Source organism: Giraffa tippelskirchi, chromosome 5 (genome assembly GCF_054371585.1).
Source record: "Giraffa tippelskirchi isolate mGirTip1 chromosome 5, T2T-mGirTip1v1.2.pri, whole genome shotgun sequence".
Taxonomy (NCBI): Eukaryota; Metazoa; Chordata; class Mammalia; order Artiodactyla; family Giraffidae; genus Giraffa; species Giraffa tippelskirchi.
Window position 1 is genome coordinate 184,448,242 of NC_137279.1, and position 18,821 is coordinate 184,467,062.

Sequence of the window (18,821 nt, forward strand, 5' to 3'; positions counted from 1 at the left end):
ATTTCACTCAACGTGTCTGATGCCTCAGCTGAGATGGTTGGAACCTTATATTCTTTGTTTCCACAAAATAAATATGTGTCAGTTCCTAAAAGCAAAAGGGACTGGTGTATTTTTTGAGGCCAGTGAGAAAGAGGGACTTTAGAGAATGTTCAACTCTGAGCCTGTGGTGTGGAGAGACATTTAAATGACATTCTGTGGTAGCAATTCCAACAGATTAAAAAGCCAGTCTGTGTCTGAGAAAAGGGTTTTGGATCGGGCAGTAGAAAAACACTTTGCCCTTCGCTGTAATAGACAAAAGAAAAGTTTTGCATGTGAGGATTCACTGATATGTTACTTTGTGTCTTAGGGAAACCAGCTGTTCATTTATATATTGATTTGGAGCCAGGGATTTATTTTCATCAAATAATAAGACGGTGAATTTAACAAAGATGTGATAGCACCACAAGGACTGCTGGATATAATTATGAGTTAACCCAACAGGGTTCAGCTAGATAGCTTATCCTGTTCTCTTTCTGGTTTCAAACTTTAAATTATAGGGACTTCCTTGGTGGTCCAGTGGTTAAGGCTCCAAGCTTCCAATGCAAGGGGAATGGGTTTGGTCCCTGGTTGGGGAAGTAAAATCCTACATGCCACACTGAAATAACTAGTAACGTAATTTTTCCATTAGAGAGTCAAATCAAATTTTTCTATTCTGGGCAAAACCAGATGAAAGTAACAATACAGTTTCCTTTTATATGGAACCAAGTAATAGATATTATAGGCTTTTCTGGTGGCTCAGTGGTACAGAATCTGCCTGCTAAGGCAGGAGACAAGGGTTCAATCCTGGGTCAGGAAGATCCCCTGGAGAAGGAAATGGCAACCCACTCCAGTATTCTTGCCTGGGAAATACCTTGGACAGAGGAGCCTGGAGGGCTACAGTCCATGGGGTTGCAAAGAGTCAGACACTACTTAGCAACTAAACAACAACAGCAACAAATAGATGTTACTCATTTTTCTTTCCTTCATTTTATACTTTTTAGGTTCTCTGATATATGGTTGTATTATAGACTTGCATATTCTTGCCCCTCCTTGTTTTTTAAATTTTTTGGTGGAATTTTATTTAATATTTTACATGAGACATTAAAAAAAATAAACCAAAGCAAATGTTATTTTTTTTCTCACAACTTTCCTTTATGGTAGAATTTAAAATAGTATTATTTTACATTTCCCTCCCCTTTTCTCAGGCAATTGTTCTTTAAGTACTATAGGTTATACTTCCTAAATATCTAATTCAAGCCCTTTTTGTATCTGCCAAAACCATCCTAATTTAGTGTTTCAGTATATTCCACTTGGAGTTTGCTACCCTTTACCAGTCTCCCCACCTTCACTGGCACTTTCACTGCTGTCAGTTTTTTTCCCAGAATCCTAATTTTATTTATCCTGTGTTCAGAATCCTTTTCTCTTGTACTGTGTTGGCCAAAAAGGAAAAATCTGAACGAAATTTTTGGCCAACTCAAGCTGAAGTTGAAACTCCTTACCAGGTCACATAAATCTGTTAATACCTCCTTATTTAGTTACACCTTTTATTATGCCTTTGAAACAATTGTTCATGCAAACTAAAATATCTGTACTTCCCTAAGTGTATCTTGGGTTTTCTACCTCTTTGCCTCTGTACACACTGTTCCAGCTTCCTAGAAAGACCTTCAGTTTGTCAGACTGTTACTAAATGGTGTGTAGTGGGTCTGGCTGCTCACCAGTCAAAAGCCAATAAGCAGGCCCAGTTGGTGGAAAAGAAAGTTTGCTTTATTTCAGATGCCAGCAACTGAGGAGGCGGGGAGGGTGGCGGATGTCTGTCCAAAGACCAACTCACTCCCCCTCTGACCAGCAGGGAGTGAGAGCTTTTCTAGACAGAAGAAGAGGGGGCAGCTACATGCAGAAACTGCACAGTCATCTCTAACAGTCATCTTCAAATTGGTCATCGGTGGTCTGACTAGCATCATTTAGATTGTTTCAGGTACAGTTAATTTTTATTTCCAGGGTCCACTTGTTCCCATTTCTTTGCAGCCAATTCTCGAAATTGTGGCAGCTCATGTCCTGGGTAGATTCCGGTCATCATGTAATTAACTTCTCCACTTGGTGTTTTAGTATCTATAAGATAGCTCACAGGATGTGGCTCAGAATATTATCTATAGCCCTTGGGAAAAAAACTAAAGGTCCTTGACTATGTTTAATGACTACATTATAATTATTCAATCTCCTTTGACTGTTTTCCTTTGTCTCAGCATTTCTCACTTCTCTGATTAAACTTGTTCTTTGACTAAAGTTATCCACAGACAAAAGGCAGGCAGAGGACATGGTGGGGGTGGTGGCAAGGACCATAGGGTCCTACTCCACTTCAATACTAGCAGATATCACCTTTCAAGATACTCTTACTTTTCTTATAAAATAAAGTTGTTTTTTTTTTCTAATTTCCACAGCTAAGAGGTACACACACATGCAGACACACAAAGAAAAATGATGATTCCTTTGGTGTTCCTTTATTGTTAACCATTGGATTTATTTGTCTACAGTTCTCTTTCACCCACTAGACCTCTGAGGGGCAGGGAGCATGTCTTACTGGACTTTGAATCCTCTTTGAGAATCCTGGTGTAAAATAAATTTAAAATAACTGTATACTTATTTTATACATTATATTAGAAATAATTCCTGTTTTACCAAGGAGACTGAGCCTGAGAGAACATGGCTTATCCAAAGTCTCTGAACTAGTAAATGGCAGAGCTGACACTCAGATACGAAGTTTTTTATTGCAGATTTGGTGTCTTATCCACTATATCTAGGGCTTCCCTGGTGGGTCAGCAGTAAGGAATCCACCTGCAGTACAGGAGCTGCAGGAGACATGGGTTCAATCCCTGGGTCAGAAGGATCCCCTGGAGGAGGGGATGGCAATCAACTTGAGTATTCTTGCCTGGAGAATCCCATGGGCAGAAGAGCCTGGTGGGCTACAGTACACAGGGTTGCAAAGAGAAGGACACGACTGACACGACTTAGCATGCATGCACACATGCCACTGTATCTAAGATATTAATGATATCTTACATTTTACTCAGTCAGGGAACATTTTTTATGGTCTACTAAACTGAAGAAGAACTAAAGAGCCTCTTGATGAAAGTGAAAGAGGAGAGTGAAAAACTTGGCTTAAAGCTCAACATTCAGAAAACTAAGATCACGGCATCCGGTCCCATCACTTCATGGCAAATAGATGGGGACACAGTGGAAACAGTGTCAGACTTTACTTCTCTGGGCTCCAAAATCACTGCTGATGGTGACTGCAGCCATGAAATTAAAAGACGCTTACTCCTTGGAAGGAAAGTTATGACCAACCTAGACAGCATATTAAAAAGCAGACATTACTTTGTCAACAAAGGTCCATCTAGTCAAGGCTACGATTTTTCCAGTAGTCATGTATGGATGGAGAGTTGGACTGTAAAGAATGCTGAGCGCCGAAGAATTGATGCTTTTGAACTGTGGTGTTGGAAAAGACTCTTGAGAGTCCCTTGGACTGCAAGGAGATCCAACCAGTCCATCCTAAAGGAGATCAGTCCTGGGTGTTCATTGGAAGGACTCATGTTGGGAGCTGAAACTCCAATACTTTGGCCACCTGATGCGAAGAGCTGACTCATTTGAAAAGACCCTGATGCTGGGAAAGATTGAGGGCAGGAGGAGAAGGGGATGACAGAGGACGAGATGGTTGGATGGCATCACCAACTCAATGGACATGAGTTTGGGTAGGCTCCGGGAGTTGGTGATGGACAGGGAGGCCTGGCGTGCTGCAGTCCATGGGTCCGCAAAGAGTCAGACATGACTGAGCGACTGAACTGAACTGAACTGAATGCAAAATAAGATACAGACATTTGGAATTCACTGGCTGCCCTGTGGTTAAAACCGGGCTTCCACTGCAGGGACCATGGATTCAATCCCTGATCAGGGAACTAAGATCCTGCATGCTGCACAGTGTGGCTGGCTAACACCCCCCTCTCCACTCCCCAAAAAGGATACAGACCTTGCCTTTGAGATATAATGTTTACTATGGAATTATCTTTACCGTTGTGGAAGAAGAAAAAAAATATGCCTTCAATGGTTCATACTAATGAATGTTCAATGTAAATTGTTACCTTCAGGAAAATAGGCTTTTTTGATATTACACTTCAAAGTTTTCTTTTGCTTTTATCCCATCCGGTAACTAGACCCTTTCTGCTTGTGTTTTTCTGGAAGCTTCACATGTCACTTTACTTACTAATTCTCATTTGCCACAAGGGTCATTCTGACTTGGATATTTTTGTATAAACTCAACTTCTGCTTCATATTTTCAACTGAAATTCTGAAATGTTGAGATATATGAATTTATCATCTTCTAATTGGTTATTTCATGATCTGGGCCTGGTACTCACTTCTGTTAGTCGCTGATAGATTACCATTCTTTTCTCCTGCTCTACTCTATGCCAACTAGTCCTATGTGTGTGCTCAGTCGCTAAGTTGTGTCTAACTCTTTGCAGCCCCATAGGTTGTAGCTCACCAGGCTCTTCTGCCCATGGGATTTTTCAGGCAAGAATACTGGAGTGGAGTGCCATTCTCTACTCCAGGGGATCTTCCTGACCCAGTGATTCAATCAATGTCTCATGTGTCTCCTGCATTGGAAGACAGATTCTTTACCACTAGCGCCACCTGGGAAACCCTAACCAGCCCTATAACATTTATTAGTCATCATGGCTACCACCCAGGGAAATAGTGTAGGAATTATTTTAGTGAAATCAAATTGGTGAGGACTTCCCTGAGGTCCAGTGGTTAAGAATCTGCCTGACAATGCAGGGGACATGGGTTCCATCTCTGGTCCAGGAAGATCCTACATGCACAGAGACTAAGCACATGCGCTCCACAAGACAAGCCACTGCGGTGAGAATCCTGAGCTTTGCTACCGGAGAGTGACAGCCACTTACGGAAACTAAAGAAAGCCCTCGAGCAGCAACGAAGACTCAGTGACGCCAAGATAAATAAATATTACAAAAAAAAGTATAAAAAAAGAGAAATCATATAGGTGAAATAACTTCATAAACTATAAATTTGTATAGTTTACGAAGTTATTTCACCTATAGTATTTCATTTAATCCTTACAGTATAATTCTGGGAAATAGCCTCAATAAACAAAGGCACTGAGACTCAGAAAGTTAAAGTGAATTAACCAAGGTCACAAAAACCCATAAATGGCAGAACTGAGATTAAAATTTATGCTCTAATTTCTAGGCCAGTGTTTCTGTACACAGAAAATTGTACTAACGAAAAGCTTCTTTATCATGTGTACACAACCTTATCTTTCAAGACTGACTATGGATATGAGGCAACCACATGACGAACTTTATCAGATTTCACAGTAAATCTCAGTCCAGTTTTGGCAAGTAGACTTCTAAAAATCAAATGTTAAATGGTTCCATACATCTCAGACAGCAATTGTTCTGGTTCCTGTTGCTGTGTAATAAATTACCCCAATCCTTTTACTTCGTCACAGCTTCATGTGTCAGGAATTCAGGAAGGGCTTGACTTGACCATTTTTGCTTGGGATGTCATGCAATTGCAGTCAGTTGTTGACTGGTCTGCAGTCATCAGAAAATTCCCTGGGCTTGACAGTCAAGGTGACAATGACATGATTGCCAGATGCTGGTTATTGGCCAAGGGCTCAGCTGAGGCTGTTGACTGGGATGCCTACTCCTAGCTTCAGCATGACAGTCTCAGGGTAGAGACTGTCTTTTTTAAAATAAATTTATGTTGACTTTAATTAGTTTATTTATCTATTTTTTAACTTTACAATATTGTATTTGCCATACATTGACATGAATCCACCATGGGTGTACATTTTTTCCCCTTCCAGAACCCCTCTCCCACCTCCCTCCCCATCCCATCCCTCTGGGTCATCCTGGTGCATCAGCCCCGAGCACCCTGTATCATGCATCGAACTGTTGACTTACTGTCTTTTTTTTAATTTTTGTTTATTTTTGGCTCTGCTGGGTCTTTGTTGCTGCTTGGGCTTTTCTCTAGTTGTGGTGAGTGGCGGCTACTCTCTAGTTGTGGTATCTGGGCTTCTCTTGTTGCAGAGCATGGGCTCTAGACACGTGGGCGTCAGTAGTTGTTGCACATGGGCTCAGTAGTTGAGGCTCCTGGGCTCTAGAGCGCAGGCTCAATAGTTGTGGTGCGTGGGCTTATATTCCATTGTATGGATAAAACATAATTTGTTTATCCCTTTATCAGTTGATGGATGCTTGGGTTGTTTCTGCTTTTGTGAATGGCGATGCTTTGAACATTCATGCACAAGTTTCTGGGTGAACATGTGTTTTCAGTTGAGTATACACCTAGGAGTGAGATTCCTGGGTTTTACGGTAACTTGAACATTTTGAGGAACCACCAAATTCTTTTCCACAGTGCCCACTTCCCACTAGCAGTGTATGACAATTTTAATTTCTCACCAACACTTGGCTGTTTTCAATGTTTTGATTATGGCCCTTCCAGTGGGTATGAAATGGTGCTTCACTGTGGTTTTTTTGTTTTCGGCTACCCTGTCTTTTGATTGGAGAGTTTAAACCATTTAAAGTAATTACTGATAAAGAGGGACTTACTTTTGTCATTTTGCTATTTTCTGTATGCCTCATAGGTCTTCATCCCTCATTTCCTGCGTTACTGGCTTCTTTTGTGTTTATTTATTTTTTTGTAGTTAAACATTTCGATTCCTTTATTTTCTTTCGGGGGTATATTCTCCAGTTATTTTCTCCAATCTACCTTTTCTGTTCTTTATTTCAATTATTATACATTTTTGTACCCAGTATTAAGTTTCCCTTTATAACTTATTCTTGCTTCATGCTTTCAACTGACTTCCCAGGTGGCTCAGTGGTAAAGAGTCTATCTGCTAATGCAGAAGCCAGAGGGGTGGGTTCGATCCCTACATTGGAAAGATACCCTGGAGGAGGGCATGGCAACCTACTCCAGTATTCTTGCCTGGATAATCCCATGGCTAGTGGAACCTGCTGGGCTACAGTCCATGGAATTGCAAAGAGTCAGACACGGCTGAGCAACTGTGCATGAATGCACGGATGTTTTCAATATTATCCCTTCTCTCTTTGAGGCTATTACTTATGTATGTTTAAATTTTTTGTTCTGTATATTTATTTCATATTCTTGTTCTATAATTTACTGTTTGTTGTTATTTCTTCAATAGTTTATGCTCCTCAACTATGTAATCTTTTCCTGAGTTCCTACTTCTCTGGGACTATCAGCTCTGTTGGCGCAGTAATGGGCACCATGGAGAAAGGCAAAAGGCCAGGCTTGGTATTGATCATCTTCTTCTATCTACCTCAGAGAGAACTCCTTGAAAATGAAGCCAATATAGAACAAAGAGTAAAGCTTAATGATAAAAAGGAGGAGCTGTGGTAACATTATTTTCATGGTTTCCAGTTCTACCTGAATTCAGCTTCACAATTCACCAAAGTAATCTGTTTCCTTAAGCTAGTTTGAGTTGCTTCTGTTCTTGATAATCAAAATAGCCTTCACTAGTTGAGCTGCCTTTATCATGTACTAAATTTCATTATATGTCTGGTCCAGTGAGCTATCTATTCCTACACAAATATATTTTAAATTTAATTGCTTTAGATATGAGTTCTAGTAGTCTTTTTTTTTTTTCAAGAAAAGATTGTCTTTGGTTTTCCATGCACTCATTTTTTTTTAACATCCTTAATTTCTTTTTTTTTTTTTTTTCATCCTTAATTGCTTATTTGGCTGCACTGGGTCTTCATTACTGTGCATGGGCTTTCTCTAGTTGTGGTGAGTGGGGGCTTCTCTCTAGCTGTGTGGTACACTGGCTTCAGTAGTTGTGGTTCGTGGGATCTAGAGCACAGGCTCAGCAGTTGCGGTACATGGGCTTAGTTGCTCCATGGCATGTGGAATCTTCCCAGACCAGGGACTGAACCTCTGTCTCCTGAATTGACAGCCAGATTCTGAACCAGTGGACCACCAGGGAAGTACTGCACTCATTTTCTTTAGTGGAATGGTTATATACATCTTAGTGTTCTTCAGAGAAACAGAACTAATACACATACACATTTCTGGGGGCAGAGGGGCATACTTTTGATTAAAAAGGAAAAAAAAGCTTCCACGTATTTGGAAGAAAACAAAATATGGTTATAACTGCTGCTGCTGCTGCTGCTAAGTCGCTTCAGTCGTGTCCGACTCTGTGCGACCCCATAGACGGCAGCCCACCGGGCTCCCCCATCCCTGGGATTCTCCAGGCAAGAATACTGGAGTGGGCTGCCATTTCCTTCTCCAATGAATGAAAGTGAAAAGTCAAAGTGAAGCCGCTGAGTCGTGTCCGACCCCTAGCGGCCCCATAGACTGCAGCCTACTAGGCTCCTCCGTCCACGGGATTTTCCAGGCAAGAGTACTGGAGTGGGGTGCCATTGCCTTCTCCGGTTATAACTGCTATTAAGGAAGAATTGAGCAGACACCAGTACAAGGTAATTAAACAAGATGGATGTAAAAGCATAAGTCTATTTGAGGCAGGAAAGTGGTTAGTCCATGGAGTTGATATAGACTTCTTCAAGGGACATACTGGTAGAAACTCAGGTGGAATCAAATAAGAGAACAAGAAGAGAGGGCTTTTTGGTTTTACATGCATACGTAAATTTAAACGAGCATGTTGGAGACCTTTCAGGGTGCTGCTTCTCCTGAAGATGCTTGTAATGTCACTGTGATTAATAAATCAGATAACTTTTTATTCATCTTGGTTTAACAGCTATTTTGTAAGTTTGCATGAAGAAAACCATGAATTAAAACAAAGAGGCATGGAGGCTCATAGGGAGACTCACTTGAACAGTGTTCCATGCGAGCTGGCCTGGGACTGTAGTAATCTAGGAACATTTTTCAACTTGCTTATTGCCCTTGCCATCTCCCTAGAAGATTTGGCCTGCCTAGAGAGGAAGTAGAATAACATTAACATCATTTCCTAGATATAAAAATGGATGAGATAAGATGCTTACTTTTTACTTTCCTTCTTTTTAATGTTTCTAGTAGATGGTAAGCACTCAGTAAAATGGTAGATAGTTCATACTGATAATTTTAATTTGGTATTGTATGCAGAGTACATCATGAGAAATGCTGGACTGGATGAAGTACAAGCTGGAATCAAGATTGCCAGGAGAAATATCAATAACCTCAGATATGCAGATGACACCACCCTTATAGCAGAAAGTGAAGAAGAACTAAAGAGCCTCTTGATGAAAGTGAAAGTGGAGAGTGAAAAAGTTGGCTTAAAGCTCAACATTCAGAAAACTAAGATCATGGCATCCAGTCCCATCACTTCATGGTAAATAGATGGGGAAACACTGGAAACAGTAGCTGACTTTATTTTGGGGGGCTCCAAAATCCCTGCAGATGGTGATTGCAGCCATGAAATAAAAAGACACTGGCTCCTTGGAAGAAAAGCTATGACCAACGTAGACAGCATATTAAAAAGCAGAGATATTACTTCGCTGACAAAGGTCTGTCTAGTCAAAGCTATGGTTTTTCCAGTAGTCATGCATGGATGTGAGAGTTGGGCCATAAAGCAAGCTGAGCACTGAAGAATTGATGCTTTTGAACTGTGGTGTTGGAGAAGGCTCTTGAGACTCCCTCGGACTGCAAGGATATCCAACCAGTCCATCCTAAAGGAAATCAGACCTGAATATTCATTGGAAGGACTGATGCTGAAGCTGAAACTCCAATACTTTGGCGACCTGATATGAAGAACTGACTCATCTGAAAAGACCCTGATGCTGGGAAAGATTGAAGGCAAGAGGAGAAAGGGATGACAGAGGATGAGATGGTAGGATGGCATCACCAACTCGATGGACATGAGTTTGGGCAAGCTCTGGGAGTTGGTGATGGACAGGGAGGCCTGGTGTGCTGCAGTTCATGGGGTCACAGAGTCGGATATGACTGAGTGACTGAACTGATAATGTTGTACATACTATTGTCTAGGTCTTTACGTACTTACTAATAAATATATTATCAACTGCTGCTGCTGCTGCTACGTTGCTTCAGTCGTATCCGACTCTGTGCGACCCCATAGACGGCAGCTCACCAGGCTCTACCGTCCCTGGGATTCTCAAGGCAAGAACACTGGAGTGGGTTGCCGTTTCCTTCTCCAATATTACCAACAATTTATTGTTAACAGAAAATATCTTTTATTCTAATTCTACCAAAGTTTTAAAAATCAGGCACAAAAGTTAAAGCTTTAACAATGCTATGATATTTGATATCATTTTCTTAATTTGATATATTGTTGCATTTCATAAATAAATTACCTAGTATTAAAAACACCTTTACATTCCTGGCATGAATTCCAATGGGAAATAGTTCATCATTTAGTAACATTCTTGCAATAGAAAACTTCACATATAAAAACTGGGTTAACAATACAATGAATCCCTACGTACCCATCACCTAGACTCAACAACTATGAAATCATGGCCAATTTTTCATCTTGATCCTCACGTACTCCCTCTCTTCTATGATTATTTTGAAGCCCCAGATTATGTTGGTAATTTCATGACTAATAGCTCAAGTCTTTTTCTCTAAAAGTGACTTTTTAAAAAACACATGACCACAAGGTCATTATAAATATCCATTTTTCACAGTTGCTTAAAGATCTAAACATGGTCTACACAATTTGTTGATATATGACTCCTATTTCTAAAATAACAGGTTTATTGAAATAAAATTCATGTATCATAAAATTCTCATTTTTTTTGAAAAAATAGTTTTATTTCTGGCTACACTAGGTCTTCGTTGCTGCACTTGGGCTCTCTCTAGTTGCAGTGGTTGGGGGCTACTCTAGTTGTGGTTGTGGGCTTAAATGCAGTGGCTTCTCTTGTTGCACAGCATGGGCTCTAGGTGTATGGATTTTAGCAGTTGTGGCTCATGGGCTCTAGAGTGAGGGCTCAGTAGTTGTGGCACACGGGCTTAGTTACCCCGGAGCATGTGGGATCTTCCCAGGCCAGGAACTTAATTGTGTCCCCTTTTTAACCACTGGACAACCGGTTCAGTTCAGTCCAGTCGCTCAGTCATGTCCAACTCTTTGCGACCCCATGAATCGCAGCACGCCAGGCCTCCCTGTCCATCACCAACTCCCGGAGTTCACCCAAACCCATGTCCATTCAGTCGGTGATGTCATCCAACCATCTCATCCTCTGTTGTCCCCTTCTCCTCCTGCCCCCAATCCTTCCCAGCATTAGGATCTTTTCCAATGAGTCAACTCTTCGCATGAGGTGGCCAAAGTATTGGAGTTTCAGCTTCAACATCAGTTCTTCCAATGAACACCCAGGACTGGTCTCCTTTAGGATGGACTGGTTGGATCTCCTTGCAGTCCAAGGGACTCTCAAGAGTCTTCTCCAACACCACAGTTCAAAAGCATCTTCAGTGCTCAGCTTTCTTCACCATCCAACTCTCACATCCATACATGACCACTGGAAAAACCATAGCCTTGACTAGACGGACCTTTGTTGGCAAAGTAACATCTCTGCCTTTAAATATGCTATCTAGGTTGGTCATAACCTTTCTTCCAAGGAGTAAGCGTCTTTTAATTTCATGGCTGCAATCATCAGCAGTGATTATGGAGCCCCCAAAAATAAAGTCAGCCACTGTTTCCACTGTTTCCCCATCTATTTGCCATGAAGTGATGGGACCGGATGCCATGACCTTAAGTTTTGTGAATGTTGAGCTTTAAGACAACTTTTTCACTCTCCTCTTTCACTTTCATCAAGAGGCTCTTTAGTTCTTCTTCAGTTTCTGCCATAAGGGTGGTGTCATCTGCATATCTGAGGTTATTGATATTTCTCCCGGCAATCTAGATTCCAGCTTGTGTTTCTTCCAGCCCAGCGTTTCTCATGATGTACTCTGCATATAAGTTAAATAAGCAGGGTGACAATATACAGCCTTGATGTACTCCTTTTCTTATTTGGAACCAGTCTGTTGTTCCATGTCCAGTTCTAACTGTTGCTTCCTGACCTGCATACAGGTTTCTCAAGAGGCAGGTCAGATGATCTGGTGTTCCCATCTCTTTCAGAATTTTCCACAGTTTATTGTGATCCACACAGTCAAAGGCTTGGCATAGTCAATAAAGCAGAAATAGATGTTTTTCTGGAACTCTCTTGCTTTTTCAATGATCCAGTGGATGTTGGCAATTTGATGTCTGGTTCCTCTGCCTTTTCTAAAACCAGCTTGAACATCTGGAATTTCACGGTTCACGTATTGCTGAAGCCTGGCTTGGAGAATTTTGAGCATTACTTTACTAGCGTGTGAGATGAGTGCAACTGTGCAGTAGTTTGAGCATTCTTTGGCATTGCCTTTCTTTGGGATTAGAATAAAAACTGACCTTTTCCAGTCCTGTGGCTACTGCTGAGTTTTCCAGATTTGCTGGCGTATCAAGTGCAGCACTTTCACAGCATCATCTTTCAGGATTTGAAATAGCTCAACTGGAATTCCATCACCTCCCTAAATCCCCTCATTTTAAACTGTACAATTCAGTGACATTACCCCCAGGACTGTAATACAATTTTTTTTTCAGTTATACATATACATGTATCCTTTTTCAAATCCCATTGGTCTTTTAGAGGATCTTCTGCCACTTTTTCCTTGTTAGTTTTTGTTGGAAGTGTTTATCCTGTGCAGTTTCCCAGGATTTGGACTTTGCTGGTTAATCCCATTGATGTTAATATGTTCCTCTGACCCCCTACATTTCCAGTAAACAAGCAGCTAGATCTAGGGTTCTGACAAGATTCTGGATTGAATTATTTGGCAAGATTCGTAGCTAGTGTTGTATCAGGCAACATCCAGTCAGGAGACAGGAACCACATGAGTTATTTGAACTATACAACTAGAAAGGCTAAAGAGCACCAAGAAGGTATTACAGCAGTAGGAACAAGAAGCTGCTAGGACTGGGAGAAAAAAAAAAAATTTGAAGTTAATACTTAGCAGCCTGAAAGAGTCCTATGGAATGGAAATTCAGATCTCTGAGAAGGATGCTAATATCAATTAGGAAGTACACAATGTCTGACTGTATTACTGGTATTAGCATAGGTAACCCTAAAGGTAATATTCTAATTTTATTCTTCATTTAATACTTGCAAAGCTTTATCACCTCTTATATTAATGCCTCTCCTATTAATCTGGTTATCTGAACCTTATTCTAATCCTCATGTAGGGTTCATGGAAATAATGTTCTATGAGTTAGAACATTATTGTTCTATTGATGATAGCCTGTGGCTTTCTATGCTTGAAAGTCCATTTGGTTGGACATAAAATCCTGTTTGGGGACTTCCCTGGTTGTCCCGTGGTTAAGATTCTGTGCTTCTAATGCAGTGGTGCGTGATTGATGCCTGGTCAGGGAACGAAGATCTCGCGTGGTGTGACCAAAAAAGAAAAATCTTAAGTTCATGTTACTTTATTATCTTTTAACATAGTGTCACTATCAAAAAGTATGAAAATGATCAGGTTTATCTTCCCTGTAAGTGACCTCCCCCCTTGCTTTTTTTTGAGGGCCTGGACTCCCAGGGACTTTTTCTTTTAAAAAACCCTTTCAAAATTTTTTCATTCTTTTTTTTAGGCCATGACTCAGTACTGACTATTCTGGGTCAATGTTCCTAGGTGTACAGTGTGTCTTTCCAATATATAAAGTATTTCTAATTTCAAGCAAGTTCTCTTGATTCAGTGTATCAGCCAGAGTTCAGTCAGAACAGAAGCCATATTAGTTATCTGAGCAGAATATAAAAATACACTAAGTATAAAGTTAAATACGTTACTGAAGGGATAAAAAGAGAACATCAAGGTGTCATGGTGGTGGTTTTTTAGTAGCTAAGTTGTGTCTGACTCTTTTGCAACCCCATGGACTGTAGCCCACCAGGCTGTCTATGGAATTCTCCAGGTAAGAATAATGGAGTGGGTTGCCATTTCCTTCTCCAGGGAATTTTCCCAACACGGGATCAAATCTGTGTCCCCTGCTTAGCAGGCAGATTCTTTACCACTGAGCCATCAGGGAAACCCAAGGAGAGAGCAGCTAATATCCTGAAATGAGAGAACAAAGAAAGGAGAGGAATTAGAGCAGCCTCGTGGAGCTGAAAGTTAAGACACTGAGGAGGGATGATGCTTGTGCTGGTCTCTGAGCTTGGACCTAAGACCAAGATCCCCGAAAAGGGGCCACTTGTATCTCTGACAGTAGGCATGATGAAAATGCTTCTCCAAGTGTTATAAAAACTGCAACCTGATTGAGCTGAAGCTAGGGAAGGAAGTGCTGGATGTAACAGCACTGGCTGGAATAATGCTCACAAGAATCACAAGCAGACATAAAGCCCACAGAAAGTAGACAGGATAGAACATAATCCTGTTTCCTTCAGACTTGCATTCTCCTTCTAGTGACCCCCCATTGGCAGAGGCTAATATAAATACAGCTAGAGCAGAAATGGGGTCACCGAGTTGGATACGACTGAAATGACTGAGCATGCACTTCTGCAGAGCAGAAGCGTGCAGTGTTCCAGCTTCATCACTACAAGACTGAGGATAGAAGGGTGGTTGTATAGGCAACAGCATAATAACCTCCACAAAGTTTTTGTATTTGCTCTCTTCCATTGCTTTGGATTTCTTCGCAGATTCCTTTTTTAATGGATATCAGGTTTTCAATGAGGTATCACTCTTCTTGATTTAAAACATTTTCCTTCTTTCCATTTCCACCTATTTCTCTTAGGAATTATCAATTGTTGATTCACTTTTGAGTTCCTTCTAGTTTTCACTTTTGACTTTTATTCCTTTTAACTTCTAATACTTTCCTGAATTCTTTGCATTTTACACCTTTTATCCACTCATCTGAGACTTTTTAATTCATTTATACTATTCCTTTACAATTTTACCATTTAAGCTTGGTTTGAAACAGTAGGTTGTTTTGTAAGGATTTAATTTTATATTCTTACCATTTTCTATCATATTCCACAATACTACTGATCAGTTTTAAATACTTTTAAAAGGGACAGAATAACTTTTCTATCCTTGAGGTTCAGGAAATATATTATTTTCACAGAGTGTCTAAAATAAATGACCTAGTTCTGACAGCTGCTTCGTTTCTCCCCCACTTCAGTCTGTTCTTTCCTTTGCCCCTACTGTCCATTCCTGCTGAAACTGGTGTCTACAGCCAGCAGTTTCTCCTTGAAAAGGTTTCAGAAGAAAGCTTACATTTGTTAGTTTCAAGACAACTTTGGAGTTTAGCAATCCTCGTAAACATCTGCATATTGGCAGCTGCAGGAAACCTCACTTTTTGCAGCTGCTTTGAAACTGGCCTGCCACACTTGCCTGTGGCAATCTGTTTTGGGAGAATCTGTTTTCTCAAGGCCATCAGATGTCCCATTGCTTTTTGTCCATGACCTTCCACACAGAGAGCTGGCACTACTCAGGTTTTACAGCTGCTTTTGAGTTTGTCACAATCTGGTCTTATTTTGGGACTGTAGGGATACCGTGTCACCAAGACTTGCTACAGATGCCATGCATAGATTTTTGTTTTTATGAAGGAATCTGGAAGATTAACAGTATGCAGCTATTTCTGTCATCTTCTATTCTTCAATGTACTCCTGGTAGTGAATTTTTTATTTAGAACATCTGTGATAATAGTTTATATAAAAGGTAGTAGAACATAGTGATTAGAAGCATGAGATTTGGAGTCACATTGTCTGGGTACAAATCCTAGATTCACCCAACATTTACTAATTATGTGATCATTAACTTCTATGACTTAGTTTCTTCCATAAAATGACTGGTTGTGAGAAGTGAAATAAGTGAGAAAAGTACTAAGGATATATAGTAAATATTCAACAAAGAATGTGGTTTTTTTTTTTTTTCCTTGCCTGTACTGCACAGACTATGGGATTTTAGTTCCCCAACCAGGGATTGAACCTGGACCCCCAGCAGCAAAAAGTGCAGAGTGCTAACTACTGAACCATCAGGGAATTACCAAGAATCCCATTTTAATTATTGTAGTTCTCATTTTCCTCTTTTTCAGTTCAAAATTTTGTATTACTGTCTTTAGACTACTAAAAACTAATATAACATTTGGAAAAAAACACCCAAGCTCTTGAAATCACAAATGCAAACTGCTAGAAAATAATGAAAATGAGACACACGGTAGGCAAAGTGACTTCAGAGGAAAGATCAGAGTGTTAAGCACTTTCATACAAAACAGAAAGAAATGAAAATGTATGCCATAAGCATGGAATACTAAAGATTAACGCCCTTCTATTAAAGTAGAAATCAATGGATTTTTTTTAAAAAGAGTAAAGTGACAATATTAAACGTTGGCAAGGATGTGGAACAACAGATACAGATACTACGGGTGGTAGTAGAAAAATGGTTCAACCAAAGTCTAATGCACAGTCTTGACCCATCAAGTCCACTTCAAAGTAAGTACCTTAGAAAAGACCTTCCCGAGCTCGGGCGGCGGGTGGAGTGGCAGTGGTCAGGCTACTCAGCTTTGCAAAGGCTCTCGGCGCTCCGCATCCCTCAGGCACCCGGCTCTCGCCGGCCCCGCCGCCACGATGCCCAAGAGGAAGGTCAGCTCCGCCGAGGGGGCGGCGAAGGAGGAGCCCAAGAGGAGATCGGCGAGGTTGTCAGCTAAACCAGCTCCTGCAAAAGTGGAAATGAAGCCAAAAAAGGCGGCGGGAAAGGATAAATCTCCAGACAAAAAAGTGCAAACAAAAGGGAAAAGAGGAGCAAAGGGAAAACAGGCGGAAGTGGCCAACCAAGAGACTAAAGAAGACTTACCTGCAGAAAATGGAGAGACTAAAAACGAGGAGAGCCCAGCCTCTGATGAAGCAGAAGAGAAAGAAGCCAAGTCTGATTAACAACCACACACCCAGTCCTGTCAGTGGTCCCTGTTTCCCTTCTTGTACAATCCAGCGGAGTATCTTTATCAACTATTTTGTAAATGCAAGTTTTTTAGTAGCTCTAGAAACATTTTTAAAAAGGAGGGAATCCCCCTCATCCCATTTTTTTAAGTGTAAATGCTTTAAGAGGTGAAATCATTTGCTGGTTTTTTTTTTTTGGTATAACCAGAAAATAGTGGGATATTGGATACGGGAGGCTTTGTCTTGGGTGTCAGCTTAACATTCCATAAATGGGGGGTAGCTTTTATATCCTATAATACAAAAGCATACTAAATGGCAGTTTGGAGTCAGTTGTGCATTTAACGTCTTGAACACTTTAAATTCTCTTCCCATATTGTTTTGGTAGAATTATTTCCTACAGCAAACCACTTTTTGACCTTGGCTCTCCTGGTCACAATTTTGTGCACATCTTTGGTTGTGGCAGTCCAGTTTTCCTAGTAACTTGGTTAATGTGCTGTGAATGATTGACAGTTTGGGTATATAGTGTATAAGGTATTAAACTGTGAATCAGTGGGACTTATGATGTAACAGCATATCAATATTTGAAGATATTGGTACTTGATATCCTGTTAAGGAAAGTTTGCTCCAAATTTTAAGCTGGAAAGTCACTGGAATAACTGTTAAGAATCACAACTACATGATATTTTAGATTTCTGGTACCTATGTGAAGAATTGTGTACAAATTGAAACGTCTGCGTAGTGATCCTCAAAACAATCAATAAAATCTGTTATTAAAAAAAAAAAAAAGACCTTCCCAACTTCTGGGCCAGCTGGGTAAGGCCTGAAGTGGTCACTTAAGAGAGTTGGACCATAAAGAAGGCAGAGTGCCCAAGAATTGATACTTTAGAACTGTGGTGCTGGAGAAGACTTGAGACTCTCTTGGACAGCAAGGAGATCAAACCTAGTCAATCTTAAAGGAAATCAGCCCCGAATACTCATTGGAAGGGCTGATACTGAAACTCCCAACACTTTGGCCACCTATTGCGAACAGCTGACACATTGAAGATTCAGACACGACTTGGCAACTGAACAACGTAAGTGGCCTCAGCTCTTTCAAAGCCTCATCTTTTACCCTATGCAGCATACAAATATTCTTTTCTTTTCTGTATTATCATCTATCTATATGAGTTGCTAAGCAACCTCTTCTAATATCTTTGATTTCCACATGAGAAAGGTAAGCTTCACTGGAGTCAAGGCCTTATTTTATTCTCTGCTGGATCTCTGCCAGCTAGAAGAGCATCTGGTGTTATCACACATGCTGAAAAAATATTTGCTGGATGTACAAGTGTATATCACATACACAAAGGATCACTGCAGTATTATAAAAACACAGAATCAGATGATATAAAATGTCCATTTAAATAAAGGATGAACATGTATATTCATATACAGGAATGGGGGAGGGGACAACAGAGGATGAGACTGGCATCATCCATTGGTTTGATGGCATCACTGATTCCATGGACATTAGTTTGAGCAAACTCCAGGAGATGGTGAAGGACCCAGAAGCCTGGCATGCTGCAGTCCATGGATTGCACAGAGTCAGACAGGACTGAGCGACTGAACAAAAACAAATTCAGCAGTTAGAATGTATCAACTAGAAGTCCATGTATAAATCTCAAACACTAAGTGAAAAAGGCAAACTGAAGAAAGATAAGTAGAATGTAACTTGAAGTTTTATATAAAGTTTACAATCAGGTGGAGCAAGGCTATGTATTAAGTATAAAATTATAAATGCATGGAATGCTGCACACCAAGTGTAAAGACAGAAAAAGAGTTCTATCAGAATTATTTCAAAAAATAGTCACATTCTCATAAAGTAGATTAGGAATTCCTACTGTCATCCAGCTA

At 40.4% G+C, this 18,821-nt stretch overlaps 2 long non-coding RNA genes and 1 pseudogene across 3 annotated transcripts; 2 read left to right on the forward strand and 1 right to left on the reverse strand.

Moving 5' to 3' along the window:
* The first annotated feature begins 841 nt into the window (after window positions 1-841).
* LOC145505875 (uncharacterized) lies at window positions 842-10,793 on the forward strand. Its single transcript, XR_014053332.1, has 2 exons — window positions 842-1,993; window positions 9,151-10,793. It is a non-coding gene; the product is annotated as an uncharacterized LOC145505875 (long non-coding RNA).
* Window positions 7,791-10,005, reverse strand: LOC145505873 (uncharacterized). Its single transcript, XR_014053330.1, has 2 exons — window positions 8,457-10,005; window positions 7,791-8,312 (listed from the first exon to the last, which is right to left on the reverse strand). It is a non-coding gene; the product is annotated as an uncharacterized LOC145505873 (long non-coding RNA).
* A 5,128-nt stretch (window positions 10,794-15,921) lies between the features above and the next one.
* On the forward strand, window positions 15,922-17,717 carry LOC145505872 (non-histone chromosomal protein HMG-14 pseudogene; annotated as a pseudogene). Its single transcript, XR_014053329.1, has one exon. The product of XR_014053329.1 is annotated as a non-histone chromosomal protein HMG-14 pseudogene (transcript).
* The last annotated feature ends 1,104 nt before the right edge of the window (window positions 17,718-18,821 follow it).